This window comes from Crocuta crocuta, unplaced genomic scaffold (genome assembly GCF_008692635.1).
Source record: "Crocuta crocuta isolate KB4526 unplaced genomic scaffold, BGI_CrCroc_1.0 scaffold217, whole genome shotgun sequence".
Taxonomy (NCBI): Eukaryota; Metazoa; Chordata; class Mammalia; order Carnivora; family Hyaenidae; genus Crocuta; species Crocuta crocuta.
Genome location: NW_027532208.1, coordinates 4,739,133 through 4,751,510, shown reverse-complemented (window position 1 = coordinate 4,751,510; position 12,378 = coordinate 4,739,133).

Here is a 12,378-nt window from a genome sequence, read left to right as displayed (position 1 = left end):
AACAATAAAGATTCTTACTTATCTCGCGTAATAAGAGGTCTGCTGTTCTGTGGTTGGAACAGCGGCTCCCTAATGCCATTAAGATCTTAGGCTCTTCCTCATTTTCCACTATGTCATCTCTGGTTATGGGCATTTGGGCCTTGCACTTAATACCACATGGTCACCATGATGTAGCCCTTTACATTCAGGAAGGGAAGCTCAGATCCAGGTGACAAAAAGGATCCTCCCTTTAACAAGGAGGGAAAAACCATATTTCCTAGAAGCCCATCAGCAGACTGGCTTTCCAATCTCAGTGTCCGGTGCTAGATCACAGGCTATCCCTAGCTGCAAAGGGGCTGACAAAATTAGTATCTTGCCAAGGGAAATAGGATCGTCCACAATTAACTTAGATTCATGATGATTCATTGCCTGGAACTGGATAGGTCCTGCTGGTAAGAATAACACTGAAGGTGGGTGGGCAAACCAGTGTCTATCTATGTGTAGATGGTACGCTAAAAAAAAACCTTTCTAATGTTCATTTATTTTTGAGAGAGAGAGACAGAGTGTGAGTGGGGGAGGGACAGAGAGAGAGGGAGACACAGAATCTGAGGCAAGCTCCAGGCTCCGAGCTGTCAGTACAGAGCCCGACCTGGGGCTGGAACTTAGGAACCGTGAGATCATGACCTGAGCTGAAGTCGGACGCTTAACTGACTGAGCCATGCAGGTGCCCCTAGACGGTACATTTTTATCCTGCCACAGACATTTATCTTACTCTGCAGTGTAGGTATGTTCCTGGGCAGTGGCTATATTTATACATGAAATAATTATTTTTCCACAGATTTACATGAAAAAAAAAGCCTTAGACACGTTTATAGGGAAAGTGTTTCACCCAAAATTATACCAAATCACATGCTTAAAATGGTGATAATACAGATACTGAAATACAAAACTCTACAGGTAATTTCCATATTTGAGCAATAGATGTACGTGTTCCAGGAAAGTGCCCCTAAGGTGACTTTATGTAAAGTGGATCCTACATTTCCTTTAACCATTATTATGAAATTAGAGCTATATTCCCATTGGAAAACATTGTTCCGTAGTTGGTAGACAGGTGAAGTTTCTGTATGGTGGCCCAGCTCTGAAATGGGGCTTTGTATCAGAATCACCTGTTGGGATTTTCAAAAACTACAAAATTTCCAGACTTCTCTCCAAATTGGTGGAATCACAGTCTCTGGGAAGAGAGCCTGGGAGACTGTGGATTTACAACGCTTCCCACGTGACATGGATACATAGGCAGGCTTAGGGTTCATTGCCATCGACTCAGACCCATAGAATTACAGAACTTAAGAGGATTTTGAAGTAAATTTGGTTCAAATCCTTCATTTTACAGACACGAAAAGAGACTGCCTAAACCTTGCTAGCAGGTAGAGGAAGTATGCAGCAGCGTAGCCTCGACTTCAACCCTTTGGAATAGGATGCCTATGCTGGCGCCAGGATAGTGCCCTAGTGGAGAAGGGATTTGACGTATTTCATATGGTGCCTCCCGAATTTTATGGAAGTTTCCTACCCTGGAATCTACTGCTTGCCTTCATATCTCTTATTCCTCTCTTTGATCAGAATGTAAGATTTCTGTAAAAGTCATCAAAGTCCTGATCCTTAGAACGCCTTCCTTTGGGCCAGAGCTGTCCATGGCCTTCCAGAACCAGGTTACATCATCTAACTCACAGAGAACTACTAATAGCAAAAGGGATACACTCCAAAAAGCAATCTTAAATCTGAAGATCTTATAAATTTTTTTTTTTAATTTATTTCTAGGAGAGAGAGAGAGACAACGTGAGCAGGGGAGGGTCAGAGAGAGAGGGAGTCACAGACTGAAGCAGGGTCCAGGCTCTGAGCTGGCAGTCAGCACAGAGCCCGACGCGGGGCCCGAACCCACGAACCGCGAGATCATGACCCAAGCGAAAGTCGGATGCTTAACCGACTAAGCCACCCAGGCGCCCCTTAAATCTGAAGATCTTATAAATTTTATTTTTGTGTTGGCAATTTTGTTCAAAATTTTGTAGAATGAGCATATTTACATTTGGAAGTTATTAATGACAGACCCATGAAGCTAACATCTTCTAAGGGAAAAGGAAGGGTGTTAAAATTTCATTCATAAGATGAACTTTGGGGGAAATGCTTTTATTTATTTATATTAAAATTTTTTTTAAGTTTATTTATTTTTGAGAGTGAGAGCCAGTGAGGGACAGAGAGAGAGAGAGAGACAGAATCCAAAACAGGCTCCAGGCTCTGAACTGTTGGCACAGAGCCTGATGTGGGGCTTGAACTCATGAACTGTGAGATCATGACCTGAGCAGAAGTCAGACACTTAACCGACTGAGCCACCCAGGTGCCCCTATTTATATTTTAGAGAGAGAGGGAGTGCATGTAAGTGGGGTAGAGGCAGAGGGAGAGAGAGAGAGAGAGAGAGAGAAAGAGAGAGAGAATCTTAAGGAGGCTCCATGCTCATTGTGGCAACTAGTATGGGGCTTGATCCCACAACACTAAAATCATGACCTGAGCCAAAATCAAGAGTCAGGAGCTCAAATGACTGAGCCAACCAGGTGCCCTAGGAGATGCTCATTGTATACTAAGTCCTGTTCCCCATGCTGCCATAAGGAGGGTCATAGAAAAGTTTGGAGATGTTGGGGAAGACAGAACTATTAACAGTTCACTATAATATAGTGTGATAATAGCAACATTCAGGGAATGTACAAAGCATAGTGATAGTATGGAGAGGAGGAGATTAATGTCTTTGGGGGTAAGGATGAGAGGGCGCTTTACACACAAGATGTGACTTCTGAGTTGGATCTAATGATGAGTAGAAATTCAAAAAGAGGAAAAGGGGGACCGACATGCCATGTCTATGCAAACAACAGGTGCAAAGGCCTTCCTGGGGTTCTCTGGGGAGCTTGAAGTGCCCTGGGATATGACAGAAGGTGGAAGTGGCAGTGGAGGGGCCAGTTTGAGCAAGACATATGTGATAGTTTAAGGCATTTGGGCATCACCCCATACACAATGGGGACATGTTAAAGAGCTTTCAGCTGGGGAGTAGCAAGCTTGGATGGAAGTGACATTGGTCGGGGAACAATCTAAAGGCAGGAAATTGCTTAGGGGTTATTGCAGTAGTTTGGTGAAACAAGGTAAGAGCTTTTCATGGGGTAGAAATAATAGGAATAAGGAAGAGGGAAGGAGCCAATAGGTGTTTAAAAGGTTGAATTGACAGGACCTGGTGGCTGATTGGGAGTAAAAGACGTGAAAGGGGAATAGTGGAGAGCAATCTTCTTGTTTTACATATTGGAAACAGAGCAGCCAGGGAAACATTTTGTTTTATTTTGTGGGGAATACAGTGAATTTAGTGAGGCCCCTAAAAGATGTAGGGATGAAATTTCCATAGGCAAGAGAGACCTTTCTGAGGCTACGGTCTTGAGATACATCATTTTGATGTTGATGTATTGATTTCCAATGGTGAGTAAGGAGAGGCTTGAGACCATAATCTAGGGGGCGCTGAATACTTAAGGAGTGTATCTGTCAGCTTTTGCTGTATAACGAGCCACTCTAAGATGAGAGACTTAATGGGGCGCCTGGGTGGCTTAGGCGGTTAAGCGTCCGACTTTCGCTTAGGTCATGATCTTGCGGTTCATGAGTTCGAGCCCCGCGTCAGGCTCTGTGCTGACTGCCAGCTCAGAGCCTGGACCCTGCTTCAGATTCTGTGTCTCCCTCTCTCTCTGACCCTCCCCTGCTCGCGCTGTCTCTCTCTCTCCTAGAAATAAATAAAACATTAAAAAAAAAATTTAAGATGAGAGACTTAAAACAAGCATTTGTTATTTCTTATGATTAGCGGTTTGGCTGGGTGATTCTCAGAATGGGCTGGCCAACTGTTCTACGATGGCCACCTTACGTGTCTTGTGGTTGGCTCAGTGTCAGCCAGGGCACTAAGATGATTTGGCCACATGTCTCTCATCATCCAGCAGGCTAGCCCTGGCTCATTTGTACAGTGGTGATTTAAAGATTCCCAAGAGGAACAAAAGAGGGAAAAATTCCAATGCACGCTTTTCAGGTTTCTGCTTCAGATGTCACATTTTCTCCATGTCATTTGTCAAAACAAGCCACTTGGTGAGCCCAGAGCCAGCGCAGGAAGGGACATGGATATAGAAAGGGGAATTACTACGGCTATTTTTGCAAACAGTTTCCCACGTGAGCATGACAGGTGGAAACGGAACCCGTGAATATCTGAGCATCTACTTTGTGTCTGGCAGTGTGCCAAGCAATTTGGAGAAATTTACGGAGGCAAGGAATCAGTTCAAAGTCATATTTACTAAGTGAATGAGCTGTCATTCAAATCTTGCTCTATCTAGGTCCACAGTTCATGCTTGATTGTACCCCCACGGTCTCCGTTTAATGAATATAAGCTCCTGGCATCAGCAAATCTTCACATTGTGCTAAGAATTCCCTTTGCTAATGCTGCAACAAACATATAAGCTGAAAAGAACAGAGCAACCCTTTAAAATGTTCGGATTAGAGGTTATGTGCTTGTATTTGACCATTTGTTCTTGATTATGACTAAGGCTAATTGTTTATCTTACAGCTGTTGGGATATTAGGACCTTAAGTGCTGCTAGCACATTCTGGGGTTTGGCACATTTGGCTGGGGATGACTCACAGGGAGTGTTCGCTTGCCTTTGAAAGGTGTTTATTTTTCCTCATTACGTCTGTGTGCAATCTATTCTCTCTGCAAATGCCAATTGCTTCCTTCAGCCTTGCTTTCAAGAGGAGTGCCCTGGACCAGGTGCTTTGCCGCATCCTCACTCCCCTCACGTCACCGAATCTATTTTACATGGTTAGCTTTGCGCTCTTGGCAGAGACTCTGCATGTGGGATTTTTATTGTATGAGCAGGTGTAATATGCGAGGGTCATCAGAAGGCCCTGGGCAAGTTGCTGCTACTCATTGTAACTCCTTTCCTCGGTTACAAAACAAGAGGAGTTGATAGATGACATACGTGTAAGTTTGCACTCTAAGGGCTAATTGTGATTTGTGATCATTGCTTCTTGGTCCTGGGAGAAGGTCAAGGGTCCATGTTAGCTCACCGTACAAAATTCTGTGTGATTCTGGACCTGAATGTTTCTCTAGCATCATTTTCTACCACTGCCCTTCATGGCCATGCCATAACACTAGCTATTTCCTCACAGCCCGTGTGCTCTCATATCCTCACTCTGCACTTGTGGTTCCTTCTCCTGAAATGTTCTTCTCCTTTACAGTGATCTTTCCTTGTCCTGGAAATCCCAGCTCAAACCTCAGAGGTAGCAGCCTCTGTGAAGGCTTCCATAATCTCTACCACTGTACCCAAACTCCCGACAGTACTGGGGACTCTTCTCTCTGTCCTCGGGGATGTCCTGCATCTCTCTCTAGTGGAGCAGGATCACCAAAATTGTGTTACAATTTTGTGTCTTTTCTTTGGACTGGGAATTCCAGTGTGGCTTGCTTCTTTGTGTCTCTAGCTCCCTAGTACAGTGCTTGGCACATAAATGATGCTCAATACATGATGAGAGATTGAATAGCTGCCCCCATCCTATCCTGCAAAGTCTCCAGCTCATCAGGCATTTTAAAAAAAGTAAGCTTGATGCCCAGCATGGAGCCCAATGCAGGACTTGAACTCAGAACCCTGAGATCAAGACCTGAGCTGAGATCAAGAGTCAGACGCTGAACTGATTGAACCACCCAGGCATCCCTCATCCAACATTTTCTGACAGAGGTGCTGACTTCCATCTTATAATGCTGGAAGGATATATTATAATTTCTGCTGCCCCTGTAAATATTAAGGGTAATGTCTTTAGGTTTAGCAGTTTGGTGGGACATCTCCAGCTTCTGGGTGCCCATGATCAAATCCCAGGAAAATTCTAGCTTCCTGTACCTGCGCTTTCACTGACCTCTGGTTTGTGTGATTTGAGGTCCTTGGAACTTTCTAGTCTTTGCAGAGAATGATCAACTACTGTTCTGGTTTCTGACACCTCAGATGGGCTGAGGAGTAATCTAATCAGGCAATGTGCCAGATCAGTTGAGGGGAAGAAAACCAGAAGGCAGGGGATAACTTAGAGGGATATCACTGAAGGCCAGGGGGGTTTCATGCTTGGGTCACTGAGAGGATGGAGGTGGTGTCATTTGTAGAAACGCTCAACACAGGAAGACGATCAGCTTTGGGAGGTAAGATGATAAATGTTCGATCATGCCAAGATTGAAGTGTTTGTGGGACACCATTGTGGAGTTGTTCAGTACGCGGTCAACATAGAGACGCGAAGCTGGGGAGAAATAGGTCAGACTCATAGTGAGAAAGCTGTGAGGGTGGATGGGATTGCCAAGAGAGAACCTATAGAGACAAGGAGAGGCTGCTGAATGGACATGTAGAGAACATCTAGTCTAATAATGATTCAGAAGGATGGAGAGGGATGTAAGGGTCCTGAGAGAATATAAAACCATTAAAATTTATGGAGTAGAGTTTGTTGAGAGCTGGTTTGAAGACTCTTATATATCTTAAATAAATGAAAAATAGAATATGTCTTATGGAATGACACCTTTCTTAACTATCAGAGTGTTTGCAGGTTTACACACGAAGGCTGGCAGTCGACTCAGTAAATCTGATTAGTCGAATCAGCTCAGGCAGTAAGTAAGAAGACAGATTTTGCATGGGAGTGGGGAAAATTTCAATAGGATGGGATAAATTAAAAGTGTCTATTGATACAGAGAATCACAGGGAGTTTTAATACTTGTAGATTCCTTGACTGCATTTTTAAATCATGTGGGGGTGCCTGGGTGGCTCAGTCGGTTAAGCACCCGACTTCGGCTCAGGTCATGATCTCACGGTTCATGGGTTCAAGCCCCGTGTGAGGCTCTGTGCTGACAGCCAGCTCAGAGCCTGGAGCCTGCTTCAGATTCTGTATCTCCCTCTCTCTCTGACCCTCCCCTGCTCACGCTGTCTCACTCTCTCAGAAATAAATTTTAAAAAACATTAAAAAATAATGTGGGGGGTTTTGTTTTTTGGTTTTTTGTGTGTGTTTTTTGTTTGTTTGTTCTCTTTACTCTCTAGTCTTTCACCAGGAGCAAAAGGTATATTTCTGGTTTACAAGTGCAATAACTGGATCCGAATGGGATGAACTCTGTACTTGAACCAATTCATTCATTCATCCATTCATTCATTCATTCATTCATTTTTGGTGTTCACTCAGGCCTCAGAAGGAGGCTGCTTTATTGGAAGCTATTCTGTTTTTGTTTTAAATGAGCCTCAGAAGGCACATTGGGAGTTCTTATTTATTTATTGTGGTAAAATGTACATAACATTTATAATTGTAACCATTTTTAAAATTTTACCAAGTTTTTAATTTCCGTACAGTTAACATACAGTGCTATATTCATTTCAGGTGCAGTTGTAACCATTTTTAAGTGTACAATTTTGTGGGATTGAGTACCTTCATGATGTTATACAGCCATCACCACTATCCATTTCATCATCCCAAACAGGAACTCTGTAGCCATTAAACATTAAGTCTCCACCTACCTCTCCTCCCAGCCCCTGGGAACCTCTCTTCTACTTTCTGTGTGTATGAATTTACCTACTCCAAGTACCTCCTCTGAGTGGAATCACACACGTCTATCCTTTTGTCGCTGGCTTCTTTCACTTAGCACATCCTTGGGAATTCGTGATGGCTCTCTGGAATGTGGCCATCCCCATGTCTTCGATACAGATTTATGGAGTATGTGACATAACTCCTCGATTATTTTCCGAGAGGTCTTAGCTCTGCCCTCTCTTGAAATGGCAAATGGAAGTTTCTCTCCAAAGAAGCTACTTTGCACATTTTAAAGCTTTTTTTCAGGGTTTGTTTATTTTTGAGAGGGAGAGACAGAGAGACAGAGCATGAGTGGGGGAGGGGCAAAGAGAGAGAGAAAGACAATCCGAAGCAGGCTCCAGGCTCTGAGCTGTCCGCACAGAGCTGGATGCTAGGCTCGAACTCATGAACCGGGAGATCATGACCTGAGCCAAAGGCGGACGCTTAACCGACCGAGCCACCCAGGCGCCCCCACCACTTTGCACATTTTAAACCAACTTCCATTTGCAACAGTTGTGTGACGGCAGTCCTGGGTTAGTTTCAACTTCGGCCAAAGTGCTGCAGTGGCGGACTTGTGGCACGTGGTCTACTGACCCCCCTCCCCACGCGGGCGCCGCGCACCAGGCATCCCTACCTGTACAGGGGACCCTGGAAACCCTTCGTTATGTGCTAGAACGAACGTGGGCTTCCTTATCCTGAGTAATTGCGACCCTGTCGTGTGAGCACTTGTCACATGTCAAAACACTTCTTCGTTTTAATGGCTTCAATAAAAATTTTTTTTTGCAAGCCCCAATTTTTTTTTTATTATTAGCTTCAACAGACATAAAATTACTCTGCCAAATTGCTAGAAAAGTTTCTAAACGCTTATTTCCCAATTTCCGTAATTATCTCGTCACGGTGGCCTAGCAGCGCATCTTCCCCAGACCACACCCTGCGTGGTCCCCCATAGGGAGCGGCACACTTGCAGGCGGGCGGCTTGGACGCGCGCGTTGTAGATGTTTTGAAATGCATTTTTCTCTCAAGGCAGCTTTTCCACTGATGGGCTCTTTACCCCTTATGTGGGAAGGGAATGCTTTGCCTGAACTAATCTTTGGCGATTCCCCAGCGTACGAGGAAGAGGCCGTCTGCCTCCCATTGTTCTGCATCACACGGTTAGGGACTCTGATGTGGAGTCGGGAAACCTCAAGGGCTGGGATTCTTATTTGGACTTGGCAGTTGTCAAACTTGGTTCTCTCAAGGCACTGCTCTGGGGCTCTGTTGTGTTCATTCCCACTGTGACCCATCAGCATGCCGTTTGAGAAATCATCTGGGCTGACTGGCTTTAAATGGCGCAGTTCTGCAACATATAGACCAACTATCAGCCATTTTGGGGGGTCTTATAAATCATATTTTATAAAATTTTTAGGGTTTATTTTTGAGAGAGAGAGAGAGACAGAGCACGACTAGGGGAGGGGGAGACACAGAATCTGAAGCAGTCTCCAGGCTCTGAGCTGTTAGCACAGAGCCCGATGTGGGGCTTGAACCCACAAATCAAGAGATCATGACCTGAGCTGAAGTCGGATGCTTAACCGACTGAGCCACCCAGGTGGCCCAAGCAATATTTAAATCTCTGAATGATTCCTGGTACTAATAAGTGGGTATGTCCAATAATTCAGCAAGTTAATTCAGTGTTGAGTCTCAAGTGACAGTTCAGTCTCAGGAGAAGCTTATCAAAATCTACATTTGGGCTCCAGAGATAGGTGCTACCGTAGTACTTTTCTGCTTAGAAGGTCATGATGAAAGTCAAAAGAAGTCCTCCTAGCATGTGACTCTCAGGATGCAGGCCCATGGACTTCAAACACCCTAGCAGAGCAAAAGGCAGTGTGGTGTCAGGCACTGAACATGGGTGCTGGTGTTAAGACCTGGCTTCCGTTCTTTCTCTGCCATTCATAATCTTTGTGAGTTTGGGCAGGTACTTAACCTCTTCAAGCCTCATGGATTAAAAATGTTAGGAGGATTAAATGAGAGTGTATAGAGAGCTTGGGACCTGGTGTATAGCAAGCACTTGCATGTTGGTTTCTGTCCCCTCTGCGATTTCTCTGCTGTAGTGCAGAAAGCGGCTTTTGAATGCTCAGGTTATAGGTGGAAAGCACAGTCAATTGCTTCACAGTAGTGGTTGAGAACAGATTTATACTGCCACTGCTGTACTTTTTTTTTTCTCCTAGAGAATCTGTAGTCCTTATCTCTAAAAAAGATTGTGTTTCGTAGTAATAAACAGGCTTTTAGCAAAATGGTTTTTTAATCCTGTGCAAGCATATTCTGGACTCAAAATAAAAATACAGATGAAAACAAAACTGAACTAACACTTTTCACCTATTGGGTGGGCCACCATCAAGAGTTTGATACCATGTTGGGCTAGGAAGAGTACTGGACAGCAGGCCCTGGGAGTGGGGGAGAGTAAATTGGGATGTTTATAGAGAACAATTTAGTAATGTCTGTCATAATCCCAGGTGCATATTTTGCTTCTAGAAACGTATTCGCGCTTGCTCATTTGCAAAATCAAGTATTTACTGATATGATGTCATCTTCAAGATATGTTTTTAAAAATTATTTTTATTTTAATATTTTTATTTATTTTTGAGAGAGGGAAAGAGAGAGAGAGAGAGAGAGAGTGAAGGGCAGAGAGAGAGGAAGTCACAGAATCCGAAGCAGGCCCCAGGCTCTGAGCTGTCAGCACAGAGCCCAATACAGGGCTCAAAGTCACAAACCATGAGATCATGACCTGAGTCAAAGTCAGACGTCACCCAGGCACCCTTTCAAGATAAGGTTTTAAGTGAAAGATGCAAATGGAGAGGAATGTGTACAGTTTGCTTTATATATATAGTATCTATGTGAAATAAAAGGGAAAAACTCATTCATATATCCAAAAAAAGAGCTGATCTAGACATACTTATCTGTGGAAACACAAAGGAACTGAAATAGGATAATGGTGTCTGCAGGGAGGTGAAATAACATGCAGTCTTCTCTCTAGGGGGTGAAACACAAGGCTTCTGTAGCTCTTTTCTTTGGGGCCAAGGTGGGTCTGTTTTGTGGCTCTACTCTCAGCACCAAGGACAGAGTCTCTCCCAGTAAACACTGGTGAATGAATGAGTGAATGAACGAATGAATGAATGAAGAAACAACCTCTTTCCTGAGCTTGCAACTGGATGAGTCCTGACAGTGGGAACCAGGGAGGCACTGTACTGCTGTTGTCACCTAATGGTCACTGCAAAGTCTGGAGTGTCTCAGTTGTGGTGGTAGAGAAACAGGAATAGCATCCATATAACCTGGGACCATGTGACCTGATTATTGATTGCTGCAAAGAGCCAGCAATATTATACAAAAGAACATAATGCTTGGAACCATTTGAAAGGGTGACTTACATAGAAAACTTCATGTGATCAGGTCAGTGTCATTAGTTATTTCATAAAAAAAATGTATAGGGGCACCTGGGTCGCTCAGTCGGTTGAGCATCTGACTCTTGATTTTGGCTCAGGTCATGGTCCCACAGTCATGGGATTGGGCCCCACATTGGGCTCCGTGCTGAATGTGGAGCCTGCTTGCGATTCTCTCTCTCTTTTCCTCTGCCCCTCTCCCCTGCTCTCTCTCTCACTCACTCACTCTAAAAAAATTACAAATGTTTGTGATAGAAAATAAGGATAAGTAAAAAATAATAATGAACAATCCCACTAGCCAGGTGTAGCCACTGTTAATATTTTTGAATGCATTCTTCTAGTCTCCACTCATATAATACATACACATACACATACTCTCTTTTTTTAATCAAAAACTTTTCAGATGTCAGATATTTTAATTAAATTAAGTTCTTTAATTTTTTAAATTGAAGTACAGGTGATACATAATGTCACATTAGTTTCAGATGCATAGCCTAGCAATTCAACAAGTTTATACCTTATGCTATGCTCACCACAAGTGTACTTACCATCTATCACCATACAGCACTATTACAATATCATTGATTATATTCCCTATGCTGTGCCTTTTGCCTCTGTGACTTATTCATTCAAGACTGGAAGCCTGTATATCCCACTCACCTTCACCCATTTTGATCATTCCCCCAATTCCTCCCCCTCATGCAACCACCAATTTGTTCTCTGTATTTATGGGACTCTTTCTGCTTTTGTTTGTTGCTTTGTTTTTTACATTCCACATATAAGTGAAATCATATGGTATTTGTCTTTCTCTGTCAGACTTATTTCACAAAGCCTCTAGGTCCATCTGTGTCTTCACAAATGGCAAGATCTCATTCTTTTTTATGGCTGGGTAATATTCCATTGTAGATATATACCACATCTTCTTTTCTTATCTATCTATCTATCTATCTATCTATCTATCTATCTATCTATCTATCTATCTACAGAGAGAGAGAGACAGAGAGAGATGCAGAGAGAGAGAGGAAGTGAGAGAATCCCAAGCAGACTCCTTGCTGTCAGCCCAGAGCCCAACATGGGGCTCAATCCCATGAACCCTGAGATCATGACCTGAGCCGAAATCAAGAGTTGGACGCTCAACTGACTGAGCCACCCAGGAACCTCTGTCATACCCTTTTCTGATCATTCCCCTTAACATTAAGATGAATTCTCCTACAGTCATGCAGAATGACTTTCAGTTGCTGGAATGTCCCATCCTTTTCCTTTGTGACTTCTTCTGGACTTCTCTCTACCTTGAAGGTCTCCCCAAATCTTGGTTTCTCTTACCACTTGGATCCTTTGTATTCTTTAGG